The following is a 17,126-nucleotide window of genomic DNA, read 5'->3' on the forward strand; positions in this document are numbered from 1 at the left end:
CTTGGGATTAAAGTGTTGATGTTAGAGGGTCCCTCGTTGTTTTGGAGCATGGAGAGTTTATAGCTACTAGGAAATGGAACATGCATGCATGGAACTCTTAGCATGTGGTCCCTCTTGTCAGTTCTTGTTTTTGTTTGGTTTTTATTGCATAGAGAAGGGAGGTCAATAGCCCCTCAGATCTATTCATGCACCTACTTATCAGTAGTTATGGGCATACTTTTAGAAAGTCAAAATGGCACACTACTTTGCACTAGAAGACATATTGGAATACTTCATGTGAGAATGAGGACACGTTTAGCTGGCAATGATTTCTTATCTTTTTGTTTTTATCACATCAAAATGTGTTGTTACCCTATTCTTAGGTCCATTCATGTGTTGAGTTTACTGCCTATGTGAAGGAAAGTCAACTAGGGAGGTTGACCATCATTTTAGCACCTAAAGGGAAACACGCTGGGAATAATGCGGGTAACATGACAAGTACAATGCAAAGCAATCCCAACAAATTATCTGTTTTACAGTGGTTCTAGATGAACCGAGCGAATTGTTGCACAAAAATGAAAAGGAAATTCATGGATGGGAAAAGATCACACATAAGAGTCCATAGGCTTGCAAAGATGAAAGGACACAAAAAGTGGTAATTTCCAAATTATAAAGGCTAGGGTATAAGGAAAAGGGCAAGGGTTTGACACCCAAAAGAAGGAAAAGTCACACAAGCAGAACTGAGAGGATTCCTTGACAAAAACAAAAGCAAGAAAAAGGCAAGGAACACTCCAATAAACTATTTCAATTAAATTTATGTGTCATGCACATTAAATATATTTGTCAAATTCAATACTCTTGGTTTGCCCTCCTTTCTGAAAAAGACTAAAGACGACAATACTATGGGGATGGCTAATAATATAATGTGATAAGTCAATGTTGGCAAGCACCAACTACAAAGAACAAGATCAATTAAATAAATTAAATTGTGTATAGGAAAATAAGAATGAACCATTGTGTAGGGTTGGAGCACCTTGAAAAACTCATTGGAAAAAGTAGTATGAAATGTCAAATTTTATGCTATATTTTTACCTACATCACGAAAACATGCCCTATATAGTGAAATCATAGTTTCCACCACTAATGAACCCAATTATTTGATTCTTCACATGTATTTCTTTCATATAATGGGGCAATGACGAAGACAAATGACAATTGGGGTGATTACAGAAACAAGGAATGATGTGCCTCCCTTTTTACCCACTAGTAAACTAGGCCTATGCTATAACATCGTCTGCCACAACAAAATTATTGTTAGAAGGAGATAGGGATTGGATAATAAAATTCAAGGGTCCAAAAGTCCAAAAAGATTGTTGAGAGGCCAAAAGAGAGGGCCAAGTGGCTAAAGGGAGGTCAATAGCCCAAAAAAATGAGGCAAGACGCCAAAAAGAGATGTCATGAGGTCCATAAAGGGCAATAATGTGGTTTAAAGGGAGGCCAAGACATCCAAGTAGGAAGATGCCAAAAGAACAGGTGAGAAATTGAAATGGAGGTTGGGAGGTCAAAATGACCAAGCAAGACCAAGCCCCCAAGTTTTTATAAGAAAACATTTTAGCAAAGAACCAATTCATTTGTCACCAAAAAATAGAAAAGGAACAAGAAACTTCCCCCTAAGCATTGGAGGTACCAAAATAATGTGTCAGAATAACTCAAGGTAATGAAGTTAAAGTAGGAAGGGTTACAAATCGAGGCTTGGAGGGAAGAAGTGTCAAGAGAAACACATAACATAAGAGAAAAGGACTAATGTAGGGTTTGGCACACATCAACCACAAACACACTTTTCTTTTCACTATAAAGGACAGCGAATTACGAACAAGGCAAAGGCATCAAGCTATGATGGGCAATGCCACAAGTGCAATGGTTCACACTAATTATGAAATAAAAGTGTGTCATTAGCAAGGCTAAGGCTAACTTGGGGATGCAAACAAGAGTAGGAGGCAAGGCACACAATGGATTTCAGTTAAACCCTAGTTAGGTTGGGGAACACCATTTGGGATATGCAAGCGGACAAGCTATTTCAAGAAAAGGAAAAACAAAGTGGGGAGAATGAGTCGATAAAGGAAGCTTGGAAAATAAAGTTATACCACCTCCTAGGCTATTAACAATGACAGGAGGATAGGAGTCTACATATCCTCCTATATAACATTCATGAACAATCAATGGATCAATGGAAGCAATGTAGCAAAATAAAGTTGCACGAGATTCCATGCTAGGATATTAACAATGACAAGAGGATACATATCCTCCTATATAACCTTCATGAACAATCAATGGACCAATGGAGGAAATGTAGCAAATTAAAGTTGTACAAGATTCCATGCTATTAATAGTGATAGGAGGATATATCTTTCCTATACAATGGGAGCTACTAAACTGACCCTTTTCCTAAAAGACATGTAGAATAAGATAAAAAAGAGGGAGAAAAACAATGTAGAGTGGGGTTCCCCTACAAAAGTTAAAAAGATACGAAGAGAGAAAAACAAGGAGAAATAAGGAAAAATTAGAGAAGCAAGGCGAAGTGAGTATCAAAGATTGTAGCAAAAATTGTCTAATAAATCAAGAGAAAGGAAAAGAGACCCCACGAAGATGGGTAGGACTAGGCATGCCAATTTCTTAGGTAACAACAATGCTAATGAAAAGAGAGGAAAGCCATAAGAAATCTTATGCACCCGAGGGTGGTGGAGAGAAACAAGGTCCCCAACTAAAAAGGAACAAGGAGGCCTCTTACTCAAAAGAGTCCAGTGTAGACCTGAGACAGGAACCACTTAAATAAAGAATTAGCTCAATATTCTAATGTGGGGTGATAGTGGAGTAACAAAAAATGTAACAAATAGTTCAATGGTCAAAACTCTTGTCATAGTCTAAAAGAAGTTGATGGCTCCAGGACTAGCTTGAGCTAGGTAAAGTCTAGGGATAATATTGGGAAGAGGCAATGATAAACCAAAAAAGAAGATTTTATGTACCCAAGGGTGGTGGAGAGAAACAAGGTCCCCAACTAAAAAGGAACAAGGAGGCCTCTTACTCAAAAGAATCCAATGTAGACCTGAGACAGGAACCACTTAAATAAAGAATTAGCTCAATATTCTAATGTGGGGTGATAGTGAAGTAACAAAAAATGTAACAAATAGTTCAATGGTCAAAACTCTTGTCATAGTCTAAAAGAAGTTGATGGCTCCAGGACTAGCTTGAGCTAGGTAAGGTCTAGGGATAATATTGGGAAGAGGCAATGATAAACCAAAAAAAGAAGATTTAATAATCTAGGTTGTTGGAGTTGTACTTGTTTCAATGTATTTCACTACATGCTTTACATGTTTTGCATATGCCTTAGTAAAATAAAATAAATGCTTCAATTATCTCACTCATTTCACGTTTTCCTATTTAGTATTTTTAGACTAGTTAGCAAAAGTACAAAAGCAACAAAAACAAATTGAATTGGTTCCTTATGCTAGTATCTTTTGGGTACTTCATATGGCATCTAGTTCTCCTCTCTGCACCACATAATCCAAACTCTCACACAAAGTAGCACTAACTAACATCATCCCAATCATGACCACAAACCCACACTATTTTGTGACCTAAGGAAGAAATATAGGCTGCTAAGGAATCAAGGACATCGAGGAGTCTTTGTGGGAAGCATCCAAAATGTAATTTCACATGCACAGGAAATGACATCAATACACTTACATAGTTGGCCAAAGTAATCATCTATAATCATATAACTTCCACGTAACCTTAATCATATAACTTCCACCTAACCTTACTTGTAGTGTCATCTAGTTCTTTTAATGAATATTTGGTGAACAGGTTTCTAGACAATAATTTTCAACACCAGATAAATTAATAGCAAACTGGCAAAAAGGAGAATAACCACATAACCTATGGCATTAGTTATTGAACAACTGAAAGAATGTGTATCTACCTGATTTAGACTTGTATTCTGGTCGTATTCTTCATCATCATCTCTCCTTCCTGGACATATGATCGCATCTCTACCATGACTGCCAACAAATATTGAAAAGGAATTAGTTTCTAGTGTCATTCTGATCATACATAAAGGATATAATCAACCCAAACAAACAAATCTACGTGGGGAAAAATCGGGTGCCTCTTAAGTTCAAACAAAAACATCCATTGTGTCATCTTCTTCCCTCAATAGTGAACCCTTGAATCCTATTGCAAATAAGAGTTCAATTTGAACCATCAATCAAGCCAAAACAAATAACCAAACTCTCTCAAAGAAATTAAAAGCAAACGAGTGTCATTCTAAAATCAAAATAATCAATAAAAAGATTTAACCTATCACTGAAATAATCAATAAAAAAAATTGAAACAGCCCTTACAAAACTCTTAAGACTCTCCCAAGAGGCCGCTCCACCTTTTTCTTCCGTCCGCTTTATCACCCATCCTGACCGCATCCATATTCTGTCCTTATTGTATCACATCGATTACCGATGTACTTACCTTATAATGATCCGTCTGGTAAAGGATGGTATAGGCAAGAGACGGTATAATAGTCAAGATACTGTCACTGTGCTCCAGCAGACCAAATCAGCTATCAAGCTCCTTCACTCCAATGGGTTTCTTCTCTACCCATTGTTCTTCTGTTCTTGCAACAAAATAAAATCTCCCAAGCAAGCAAATGCAACCACACGTGTAACAAAACTCAGAACTAAACTAATCACCTATAGGACTGTCGACTAACCTTTTTTAAGAATCATCTTTAGTGAATGTTGGCAGAACAGATTTCTATATGGTTATTTTACTACTGTTTAGCAAGACTTTCTCATTGGGTTAACCCCCATCTTGGACAGGGTTAGCGGGTGACTTAAACGGAGAGGAAGAAAAAGGCTGTGCGAGCGACCATTCAGTGATATGGCACATACCTACGCCAATTTCACACAAAATGCTGGAAAAGACCTCGTGGAGACCACCAAGATGTTGTGATGTCCTCCAAGCGACCAAAGTAAATATTCTCCGCCCTTTCTCCTGCAATCCAGCAAGTATTTTTCGTTCATTTTCCTGCAATTTTAGAGTAAATGATTTGTGCGAGGGAGAGTCGATAAATATATAATGACGGCTCAAATAAACCAGAACAAACCTAAACTCTGTTATGTTCAATTCCTTGAAGCGAGCCCCACTCGTCACTGCTTTATCTGTTACAAATAACTTAGCAATAAGCAAACAACTGCCAAACAAATACGAAAATCTGCAGATAATCTATATCAATAAGATCGTCGGACAACTATTGTTGCTATAGGCAAAAAATTAAAACCCTTGAGACTGTGAAATACAGTTAACCTCTGGTACCGTATGAAGGATTCAATAAAACAATTGCTCTGGCTTCATACAGCAAAATAATATAAAAAGCACCGGCAAAGAATGCGCACATGGAAATAATCCTTATCCTCTACGGGGTTAGCTGTTTACCTGCGGGGTTAGCTGTTCAGGACATTACTAAATTGTAAGTAAAACAGAGAAATCATCGGAGAGTATACCGTGAGAGTAAAGATGACCGAATGATTTCTCTGTTTTTGAGAAACGGAGAAAGAAGAATCGGTACTTACCTATCCTGATAGAATGAACGAGGCAAAAGGTATACGAACGTCCTTTGGCACGTTCGAATTCTTGTCCTGCGTGCCGTCTCATCACCCCAAACTCACTGGAAAGCCCTTGGGTTTTTCCACGGCTTCACTGTGAAATGGAAATAATGAATAAAAGCTGTTCAGCAGTTTGGGTTCTATACATAGCCATTACCTACAGGCGGCTTTTCATCGTACAAACTTGTTAGTAATATATATATTATATATATATAACAAACGCATAGCTGCTCCCCCTGTCAATGGATAACAAGGTTTCATCCGTAGCAATCTTCTCCTTTACTATAAGAGCAACAAAATAAGATTGCACGTGCAAACAATGCAAACACACTGGATGAAAAAAATACCAACTGCAATCAAACCAACCAAAATTAAAAACTATCAAAACCCAAAATGCATGGCCATGCAATGGAAGAAACAAAAATAGACAGAAAAAAAATTCAAACCAATGCAATGCAGAGTACAACAAAACGAAGATGAGACGAGAGCGTTGCTTTGTGTGAGAGATTGTCTTCTATTATCACTTTCAATGGCTCTGAACTGACAGCATTTTATGACGGAGAGCGGACACGCCCAAAACATCCCTCTTTTGAATTCTATGCTCTGAATTATATAGTAAAGATGGTTTTTATTTTCGACTTCCCACTTTTGAATTATGTGCTCTGAATGCTATATATATTTAGTAAAGATGGTTTTTATTTCCTCCACCCTCTCTCTGGCCGTATATTTTTCATGATTAAAAACCCATTCATGTAAAAGCATAAAGCAAAAACATGCCATAAATAGACGCTGAAAAAGGTAAAAAGCAAAAACATGCTATAAATAGAAGCTGAAAAAAAAAGCAAAAACATGCCATAAATAGACGCTGAAAAAGGTAAAAAGCAAAAACATGCTATAAATGAAAGCTGAGAAAACAAAATAAAAAAAGCAAGAACATGCCATAAATAAAGGCTAACGGTGAAATATCTTACCAACGACTCAGCGAGGTTAAGAAAAAAAGGGTTTGCTGACGTGTTTTCTTTTTATTTTAATTTAATTAGCAAATTTAGTATAAGTAATTATTTATTATGTCATTGTTTACATTCACATATAATATTGACTAAAATTTATTAGTTTTGTCCTAAGTAATATATTTTTGTTGGTTTTGTAACGTCAACTTTAAGATTTTGTTATAAATTTTCGGAGTTATTTTTTTGAGTTTTTAGGGTTTGAAATGGAAAAAGGTAAAATTTTAATTATTGTTATATAAATTGGTTTTTAATCATATATATAGATTCAACATACTTAAAAAATTTTAAGGTACTTAGATTATGAAACGATCATCTATCAAACTTGTGATTTCGATAAATTCCTGCCAAATTTTAAAGAAATTAAACCAAAAAAATTATCCAAAAAACATTATAAAAAAATCACATCTAATGCTTTGCATGCTCAGTGGCTCACTACGCTACCCAAGATATGTCATTAGCAGTTATGTCTGCAATATGTACGAGATTTGTGCGTTATTGCCTTAATTCAATCTTCGTTGGATCTCTATTTATGGTGCAATGAACAGTAACAAAATCAGATTGAAATTCATACCGCTTACCATGCACGCTATTCGAACATTTCTCCGGGTTTCATATGGTTTATTTGTCCCAAGATCTACCTACGCTCTGATGGACAGATCTATAAAATTATCTCAGGAAACAGCTAACTTGACCTTTCAGATCTACCTATGTTCTGATCGACAGATCTATAAAATTATCTCAGGAAACAGCTAACTTGATCTTTCATTTCTAAACTGGTAAATTGTTTGAATCTTATTATCTTGATGTCCTGGATTTTTTTTAAAATTAGCTTAACCACATTTACTAATGTGATTGATATAAGTTAATAAGCATATATAAAATATATCTATAATCATATTTACCAATGTGATTTATATACATTGATAGATATATATCCACCACCCACCACATTAACACATGTTAAGAATATTTTAATAATAAGTATATAAATAAATATTATTAATAAGTATATAAATAATAATAGGCATATTATTTTATATTTATATAATTATACTTATTATAATAACAATATTTTATATATTAATATAATATTAGCACATAAAGTTTTGCTAATATATTAATAATTATACTTAAAACTATAATATAATTCACATATAATATAATAATAACATTTAGTTGTTATTGATGATGATGATGGTGGTGGTTAACGTCCACTAAAACCAAATTTTGGTTTGTCGGACCTAAAGAAACGAATTATTTAGTTTTATTTAAGATTTTATTCCTATGCTCAAAAAGCTTAAAGAGAAGCCTCCCAAGCTCACTGTAATTTTGACAATGTAAAAGGCTAGGAAGGCCAGTATTGCAACAAAGATTTTGAAACTGAGATCTAATGTGGTTGTACGCGGGGCACTCTAAGAGGAAGTGATTTTCATCCTCGATGTTCGTATTCTCACAAAGATGGCAGAACCTTTCCATCCATGGTGTTTTAGGAACTGCCCAACGACCTGTTTCACTATGGAGCTCATGAGAGTTCGTTCTAATCTTGACTATATTAATTTTCTTCGTTGAGATAGTTAAAACAGAGAGATACTTTTGATCTTCTAAGGTGGGGTTAATGACTTCCTTATAATATCTTAATTTTATTTTAGCTGCTAAATCTTTCTCACAGCACATTTTTTCTTTGAACTTAAAAGTAAGAATATTTTTAATGTTATTAATGTTTTGCAATGCAACATTCTCGTCGATCTCCCAATGGTTTAATCAGACCCTAGTGTCTTTATACCAACCTCGTTTGAGCCTTAGGTGTTTTTGGCTGGAATTTAAAGATAGCTTAGGAAGTTTATGGTCTCCTATGTTATTGAGTTTGTGCTTGTACAACAGAAGCCTGGTCATAGCTAGGCTCTCGATAGGGGAAAGACCTACTTCTATAAGGAGAATAGGATAGGGTGTGTTGCTTTTAATTTTGAGGTTATACATTATAAAACGCTTCTGGATTTACTCAATCTTTCTCTAGTATTCTCTAGAGATGTTACAACCCCTAACCTCACATCCATATAAGATAACCGAAGTGACTAAAGTTTCAAAGGGGAACTTCTTTCTATCCCACATTACGAGGTTTTTCGTTTTACAATTATTTTCAAGACCAAAATAATCTTTCCATCCCCCATTAATCATTTTCTCAATGTTATAGTTCCAGTTGAGCTTGTGATGAATATCAATTCCTAGATACTTGTAGGAAGACACTTCCTCCAAGTTACTATTGTCATACATAAAATTAGCGTAAGTGTCCTTCTTGGATTTGATAATCATAACTTTTGTTTTGTCAGTGTTAACAATCATACCCATGGTAGAGCAAAAATCCTTAAGAAGTATAAGCTGCTTATCAAGATCAGATGGGCATCTTGCGAGAAGAACAATATCGTCAGCGTAGAGAAGAAGGACGATGACTATCCCAGCTAAGATCGTGCCAACACATCCTGCTTCCTCTAAACAACCTTCTAGCTTGTCGATGTAAATGCTAAATAGGGTAGGGGAGAGGGGGCAACCTTGTTCAACTCTGATATTACACTTAATATCTTTCGACCACCCCTCATTGCTCTTTAACTTGGCAATTACACTCTCGTATAACCTTATAGCGACAGCTCTCAACTCAAAAGGAACCTTTAGCTCTTCTAATATGTTCCAAAGGTTGTTTCTAGTAACTGTATCAAAACCCTTTCTAAAGTCCACAAAGCAACAAAAGAGATTGCATTTATCATTGTGGCATTCCTCCACAATGATCCTAAGCGTAACGAGGTGGTCTGTTGTTGAGTGTTGCTTTCTAAAACCCGCTTGGCCTTTAGCCCGCTTACCTTCACTTTCAAGCCATATGCTCAACTTCCTTTCCAAAATAATACCATATAACTTGGCTAAGAGAGCGTTGATCATAATTGTCCAATAATTAGAGGGGTTATTTGTATCCTCATTTTTAAAAATAGGGATAATGAGGCTTTGAGTCCATGGTTTAGGGAACCCTTGCTTGATTGCTTGATTGAAAAGCTTGTGAATGTGGGGGATGAGGACAGGACCTCCAATTTTTAAGATCTCCGCCTGGTAACCTTCAATGTCCTTATCTTTCCCATTAGCCAAGCGATTAACCCCAAAATCAATGTCTTCTAATGAGAAAACGTTTTTCGTTGTGAACAGGGTTTCAAAGTTATCCATGACATTTGGAGATTCATAAAGCTTTTAAGATAGGAATTCCAGTCGTGTAAAGAAATTTTATATTATCTTTAGTTTTCCTAGTTAGAATCTGCCTCCAGAATTTCTTAGGAGCTACCTTAGAGAGGTGTAAGAGATTCTCTTGTATTTTACGAATATACTGCCTTTTTTCCTTTTAGTTAGGGCTTTGTATATTTTTATCTTGCCAATTTTAAGAGATTTATCAACAACTTCCTTAATTGCTCTCCTCGCACTTTTACAATCTTTGTCATACCATGGGTTGGTTTTGCTATTTCTTTTATTACTTGAACCTTCAATTGAGAACTTGTTAATAGAATATGAGAAGGTTGTAGTAAAATTGTGATAGAGATCTTCTATGTTGTCTATACTAGATAAAGGAAGCAAAATAGTTTTTAATTCATTTAGAAAGAGATCTTTTTTATTTCTATCAAAGATTAACTTCTTTTGGCTATAAGGATTATTTTTTATGGGATCTCTATGCATGACAAAATTGAGAGTTATAAGCAAAGGCCTATGATCAGAGTCAGGCTCGTGGTCGTTTAAGATGTCAAAATTTGTTATTTTGTTGTATAGAGGGAGATCGAAGATAACATAGTCTACCACGCTACTGCCAAGCCCATGGACCCAGGTTGTCTGGCTAGAATTGGGCCACTTCTTTAGACTGTTGCAAATTATGAGATCCTGAGCACTATAGAGCTTGACTAGCTCCGACCCAAACAAATTCTCCCCAAGGTCTTCAGAGCTCCTTTTGTACCGACTAGCTAGAGGAAGGTCTTCGTCTAACCAAAGAGGATTAGGGTTGGAATGATTGCTTAGAAGAATAGCTTGGTTGCTTGAAGTTCAAGCATTAAAGTCACCCATTAAAAGGATATTGCCTTCGCTCCTTATGCTAGAAATACCATTCTCTAAACCATTGTAAGGACTATTTTTATCTAGATTCTTTTTCTTAAAGAAGTTAGAATTGATGGGGGGAAATAACAGATCACTATGTAGGTCTTTTTATCATAAATGTCAGTAATTTCTATCCAACTATATTGGTTGTAAGGGTCATTTTTATAGATTCTATCATGGGGAGAGATGTTCTTCTTAATGTAACAAGCTATACCCCCAATGCCTCTACGGGAGGATCGCTTATTCCAGGTAGACCATAATGTAAAGCCATCTATGTTAGGGACCTTAGATTCTTCGTGCTCCCAAGTTTCAACAAGCAAAATAATATCAACATCATTCAAGATCCAACTTAGCTTGGGGCCTTTGCTCCATGGAAAGCCCTGACAGTTCCAAGAAAAATACAGAGCATGTTGAATTGCTATTTATTATTATCTTTTTGGTTTCTATCTCAAATAATGACTTCTCTATTTCTGATTATTGCCCATTTTCCTTCCTTCCTAGCTTCCTTTACCTTTTGAACCTCCTTTCTCAATTATGCTTGATCTTCTGGAATGAGATCTTCATTTATAAATATCATCGTCCCTTTTAGACTTGAGGTTTTACTAAGTATGTCATACTTATGGTCAGTAGAGCTCACTTTTATTCAAATCAACCTTCCTTTATTCTCAGTTAGTTTCCTCAACCTTGTTGCTTCTGTGAGACACGTTGTTTCAATTTATAATATGTTATGTAATTCTGTCTGGGCTGTGGCCAAAGTATCCTTGTCTACCTCCTCTTTCAAAACGAAGATTATAAGGTTCAAGGCCCTTTTGTTATGCTCATGGTCTAATTCTATCAATTTTTTCATTTCATTTTTAATTGGTTTGACATCTAATTTACCTGCCACACTATTTAGGGTTAGGCGACTATTAACTTTTTCTTCTAGCTCTTTAATCATGTCCTTCATTTTAAGACTCTCTAAAGTATCAACATCTACTTGCTAGGATGTTTGGTTCATATCTTGGTTTTGTTTTTCTATAACCTGCAACCTAGTCTCCATTGCCTCCACCTTATTCTCCATTAGTTTTATTTTATTTTCTATTTGTTTTTGGATCTTGTCTTCAAGAGATGTGAATTTATTTTCCAGCATGGCTGCTAACTTTGTTTGTAGCTTGACTTCTCTTTCTTCTCTACATTTCTCTAAAGACTCTATATACTCACAGAGGCTCTGTAGAGTAACTGTGCTAGGTCTACCTTTGGTAATCTTTGGTAATTGTGGTGAATTATTCATACTTGAAAATATATGAGCAGATATGTATTAGAAAAATAAAATGAATGTGTGCACTTGATATTAGCAAGCCAGACCGCAGATGCACATGCCCCAGATTATTTTTCGCAGAAAGATCATAAATACATCACCCTAAATTATAACCGCAAAGAGATGGTAAATACATCACTATAAATTATTACCGCAGAGAGATGGTAAATATATCACCCTAAATTATTACCACAAAGAAATGATAAATACATCACCATAGATTATTACCACAGAAAGATCGTAAATACTTCTTATTAATAATATGTATTTATTGCCACTATTATATTATTATCTATAATTATTATATATTTATAAATATAATTATCACTATATTTTATATATTTTCTTAGAATATGTTAATAATCTTTAAGTATATACATTTTTATATATTATACTATTACTTGAAAATAAATAAATACTATAATATAATATAATATATAAAAATATATGTTTTAATTATATAAAATATGTGATAATAATATATTAATAGTTATTATTCAAACTATAATATAGTTCACATATATCATAAAAATAGTATTTTGTTATTATTTATAATATGTATTTATTTTTCACCAATTTTAAGAATAGTTACTATATATTTATTAATATAATTATTTTTCAAATATTTATTTAAAGTAAATTAAAATTATCAAATATATAGGAATTATTAATATTATAAACTTAAAATATTATTAATATTATAATTAGAAATGATTAATAAATTCAACAAACTAATATTAAAAACTCACGTAATTAATAAACTTTATGAATTAATATTTTAAACTCAAGGGATTAAACTATAAACTGAAAGAATTATTAATATTATAAACCGAAGCCACTGATAAACTCAAAAGTTTAATATTATCAACTAAATGAATTAGTAAACCCAAAAGATAAATATCCTAAACCTAAATGATCGACAAACCCAAAAAAATCAACATTAAAAACATATGGGATTAATAAACCCTAGAAATTGTCATTTTAGACCTAAAGGATTAATAAACTCATAAAATTATTAATACTATAAACCCAACTAATTAATAAACTCAAAAATAAATACTAATAACTTATTATTATTATAATTATTATTTTCTAAAAAAACCATAATAATCCCATTAAGAAAATTGGTCTATTAATTAATATCACTACTATTAATAATTAATATTAATATCTAAATTTAATATCATTATTATAGATATAATATAATATTATTAATATCATTGTTAGTTATTAATTAATAATAATATCATTATTAATTAACAAATATTAATGGTAATTAATACAGTGAATTAGAAATTAATAATAATTAATTAAATAAATAAATAAAAATAATAATTCATTCATTCATATTAAACTAATAATTATTAAATATATATATATATATATATAATTTATAATAATAATGTTAATTTAATAATAATTTATTAAATCATGAATCAAAGTGATTGATATAAAAATTAATGATTAAAATTATGAACTCTATGAATAATATTATGCTCTAGGAATATGAGCCCTTAGATTAATAATCCCAAGGGATTGATATTATAAACTCAAGGGGATATTAAAACCAAGGTATCAACACTAAAAAGCCAAGAGATTATAAACCGAGGAGACTAATATTAAACCCAAGAGATAAATATTATAAACCCAATATATATAAACCCTAAGATAAATATTATAAATCTTAAAATAAACATGGTTGACCAAGATTATAAACACAAGGGATTTAGATTAAACCCTAGCATTGATATTATAAACCCTATGAATAATATTATACCATAGGAATATGAATCCTTAATTAATAACCCCAAGGGATTTATATTAAACCGTAAGATTAATATTATAAACCCTATGAATAATATTTCGTATTGAGACAATCTTTGTTAGGATGTGATGTTGGACCATGGTTGACAATGCTTCATTTTCATATTGAGACAATTTTTGTCACAGTGCGACGTTGCACCAAGGCTGAGCATGGTTGACCATTATTGATTTTCATATGGAATAATCTTTGTCGCAATACGACGTTGGACCTTGGTTTATTTTCATATTGAGAAAATCTTTGTCATAATGTGATGTTGGACCATGATTGACCATGATTACAAACCAACGAGATTTATATTAGACCCAAGGATTAATATTATAAACCCTATAAATAATATGATATCATAGGAATAAGAACTTTTAGATTAATAAACCCAATAGATTGACATTATAAACCTAAGGGAATAATAAACCAAAAAGATTAATACTAAAAACCTAAGGGATTCTAAACTATGATTAATTAATTAATACTATTAATTATTAAAAGTTATAAATATTATCTTTTTTATAAATAATAATGTTAATTTAGTAATAACTTATTAAGCCATGAATCTAAGGGATTTATATAAAAACTAAGGATTAAAATTATAAACCTTGTGAATAATATTATACTCTGGGAATATGAACCCTTAGATTAATAACCCCAAGAGATTGATATTATAAACCCAAGGTATCAACACTAAAAATCCAAGAGATTATAAACTCAAGACGTTGATATTAAACCATGAACCATGAACCCAAGGGATTTATATAAAAACTAAGGATTAAAAATATTAACTCTATGAATAATATTATACCCTCGGAATATGAACCCTTGCATTAATAGCCCTAAGGGATTGATATTATAAACCCAAGGGATCAACACTTAAAAACCAAGGGAATATAAACCCAATGGACTAATATTGAACCTAAGGGATAAATATTATAAATCCTAAAATAAACATGGTTGACCATGATTATAAACACAAGGGATTGAAATTAAACCCTAGGATTAATGTCATAAACCCTATGAATAATATTATACCCTAGGAAAATGAAGCCTTAATTCATAACTCTAAGGGATTTATATTAAACTGTAGGATTAATATTATAAACCCTATGAATAATATTTTATATTGAGACAATCCTTGTAAGAATGCGATGTCAGACCATGGTTGATCATGATTGATTTTCATATAGAGACAATCTTTGTCACAATATGACATTGGACCATGGTTGATTTTCATATTAAGAAAATAATTGTCACAATGTGACGTTAGACCATGGTTGATTGTGATTATAAATCAAGGGGATTTATATTAGAATCAAGAATTAATATTATAAACCCTATGAATAATATTACACCCTAGGAATAAGAACCCTTAGATTAATAAACCCAAGGGAATAATATTAAACCCAAGGGATAAATATTATAAACCCCAAGATAAATATCAATACAAGAAACTGAATGGATTATAAATGTTAAACCCTAGGATTAGTATTATAAACAGTATGAATAATATTATACCCTATGAATATGAACCATTAATTAATAGCCCCAAGGGATTTATATTAAACCATATGAATAATATTTCATATTGAGACACTCTTTGTCAAAATGTGACGTTGGACCATGGTTGACCATGATCGATTTTCATATGGAGATAATCTTTGTCACAATATGACGTTGGACCAAGGTTAATTTTCATGTTGAGAAAATATTTGTCACAATGTGACATTGGACCATGGTTGATCGTGATTATAAACCAAGGGGATTTATATTTGACCCAAGGAAGCGAGGGTCTCTTGACAGGGAATCTGGAAGACCTAGTCCTAGGAACCATCGAGTTGAATACAGGCCACGGTGCAATAAACAACGTGCCCAACAGGCTCGAGCACTCACAAGATTTTATACCGTTGCTCAACCAAAGGAACGAGGTTCAGCCCTCGGGCTACTTCGAGGGTTTAGCTAATAATAAACCGGATAGGGAAGAGATAAGGGGCTCAGACCGTGAGAACAACCCGACTAGAGAAGAAAACAGTCAGCTTGATCAACTGACCGTCAAGCCAAAGAAGGCCAAACAATCCAAGCTTCCCAAGATAAGAGAAAGGGGCAGAAATCTGGTCTTTGGTGAAGGCATAGGAATGGACAAATCTGCCTTAATAGAGAGCCTGGTTCTAGTCGGGAGAGTGCGTGGTAGAAACTACTCGCTAGGATTACTAAAACGATGGACCATGGAGGTATGGGGGAATGTCCTACCGCAACTTCCAGCGGTGTTGGCTATGTCCTGGGGCTAGTTTGCCCTAATCTTTGATGAGCCAGAAGACGTCAACTGGATTCTTACCCATTTCTGGCACATAGAGATGACCCCAGTGCTTCTTAAGAGATGGTCTACGTTATTTGATCCAGAGAAGGAGAGTCTGGGAGCAGGGCCCATCTGGGTACATCGACCAAGCCTCCCTCTGCAATTCTGGTCAGAGGACACCTTCAGGATCATTGGGGACGACCTCGGCACCTATGTAGACCATGACAGAACGTTTATGGACAATGGCATCCTAGCGATGGCTCAAATTCTAGTCTACTTGGACACTAGGGATGGATTGGTGGAAAGTTATCAGTTCCACATGAGAGCTACAACCCGCTGACAGGAACTAGACTACGAGGGCATCCCTTTCAGATGCAGGAGATGCCATGAAGTTGGCCATCTCTACAAAAATTTCCCCCTAGTCACAAGAAAAAGATCATTTCCCCCAAGAAGGTATGTAGTGGCCAACACACAGACGAACTTGGGAATGGCAGAACTCTCTGATATGCAATCTAAACAGTCTAAAGGCCCAGGAAGACAGCCCCCTGCTCCACTTGGTCTCCCAGGAACGACAATCTTGAACCCTGACTCTTTTTCTTCGACTGATTGTAGCTATGTTGTTTCTAGTTCATTACAGTTAACTTTAAATATAGACCCCCCCCCCCTCCCCAAGCTAAGCCAAATCTGTTGTCCGGTAACTCCAGCCCCTCCCCCTGCACCACTAGCCACTCCCCTGTCAGCGAGGCCCCTGGGGCTTCGACCTTCGAATCCTTCCATCACTACAACATGCGCTCCATCCCCCCACCTCTCCATGCCTTTGAATTCGAGGACGACCCTATACCTCCCCTTCCCCCTAAAGTCCCTTGGGGTAGACAATCCTGCATATCCAAAAGCATCAAAAGAGCCAGCCTGGAGGTGGCCTCAGGCATTCAATCTCTCATCGATCAGGTCCTTAGAGCAA

General features: G+C 34.4%; 1 long non-coding RNA gene across 1 annotated transcript in view; it reads right to left on the bottom strand.

Moving 5' to 3' along the window:
• LOC149216709 (uncharacterized) overlaps positions 1-5,783 on the bottom strand; it is a 97,969-nt gene extending 92,186 nt beyond the window's left edge. The window contains exons 1-4 of the long non-coding RNA XR_016250588.1: positions 5,604-5,783; positions 5,138-5,192; positions 4,923-5,025; positions 3,959-4,037 (exon numbers count right to left, since the gene is read on the bottom strand). This is a non-coding gene — a long non-coding RNA (uncharacterized LOC149216709). The remainder of the gene's footprint in view (positions 1-3,958; positions 4,038-4,922; positions 5,026-5,137; positions 5,193-5,603) is intronic.
• Positions 5,784-17,126: the final 11,343 nt, after the last annotated feature.

Source organism: Pinus tabuliformis, chromosome 1_1 (assembly GCF_031772625.1).
Source record: "Pinus tabuliformis cultivar Carrire ecotype Pingquan chromosome 1_1, CPIR1, whole genome shotgun sequence".
Classification (NCBI taxonomy): domain Eukaryota; kingdom Viridiplantae; phylum Streptophyta; class Pinopsida; order Pinales; family Pinaceae; genus Pinus; species Pinus tabuliformis.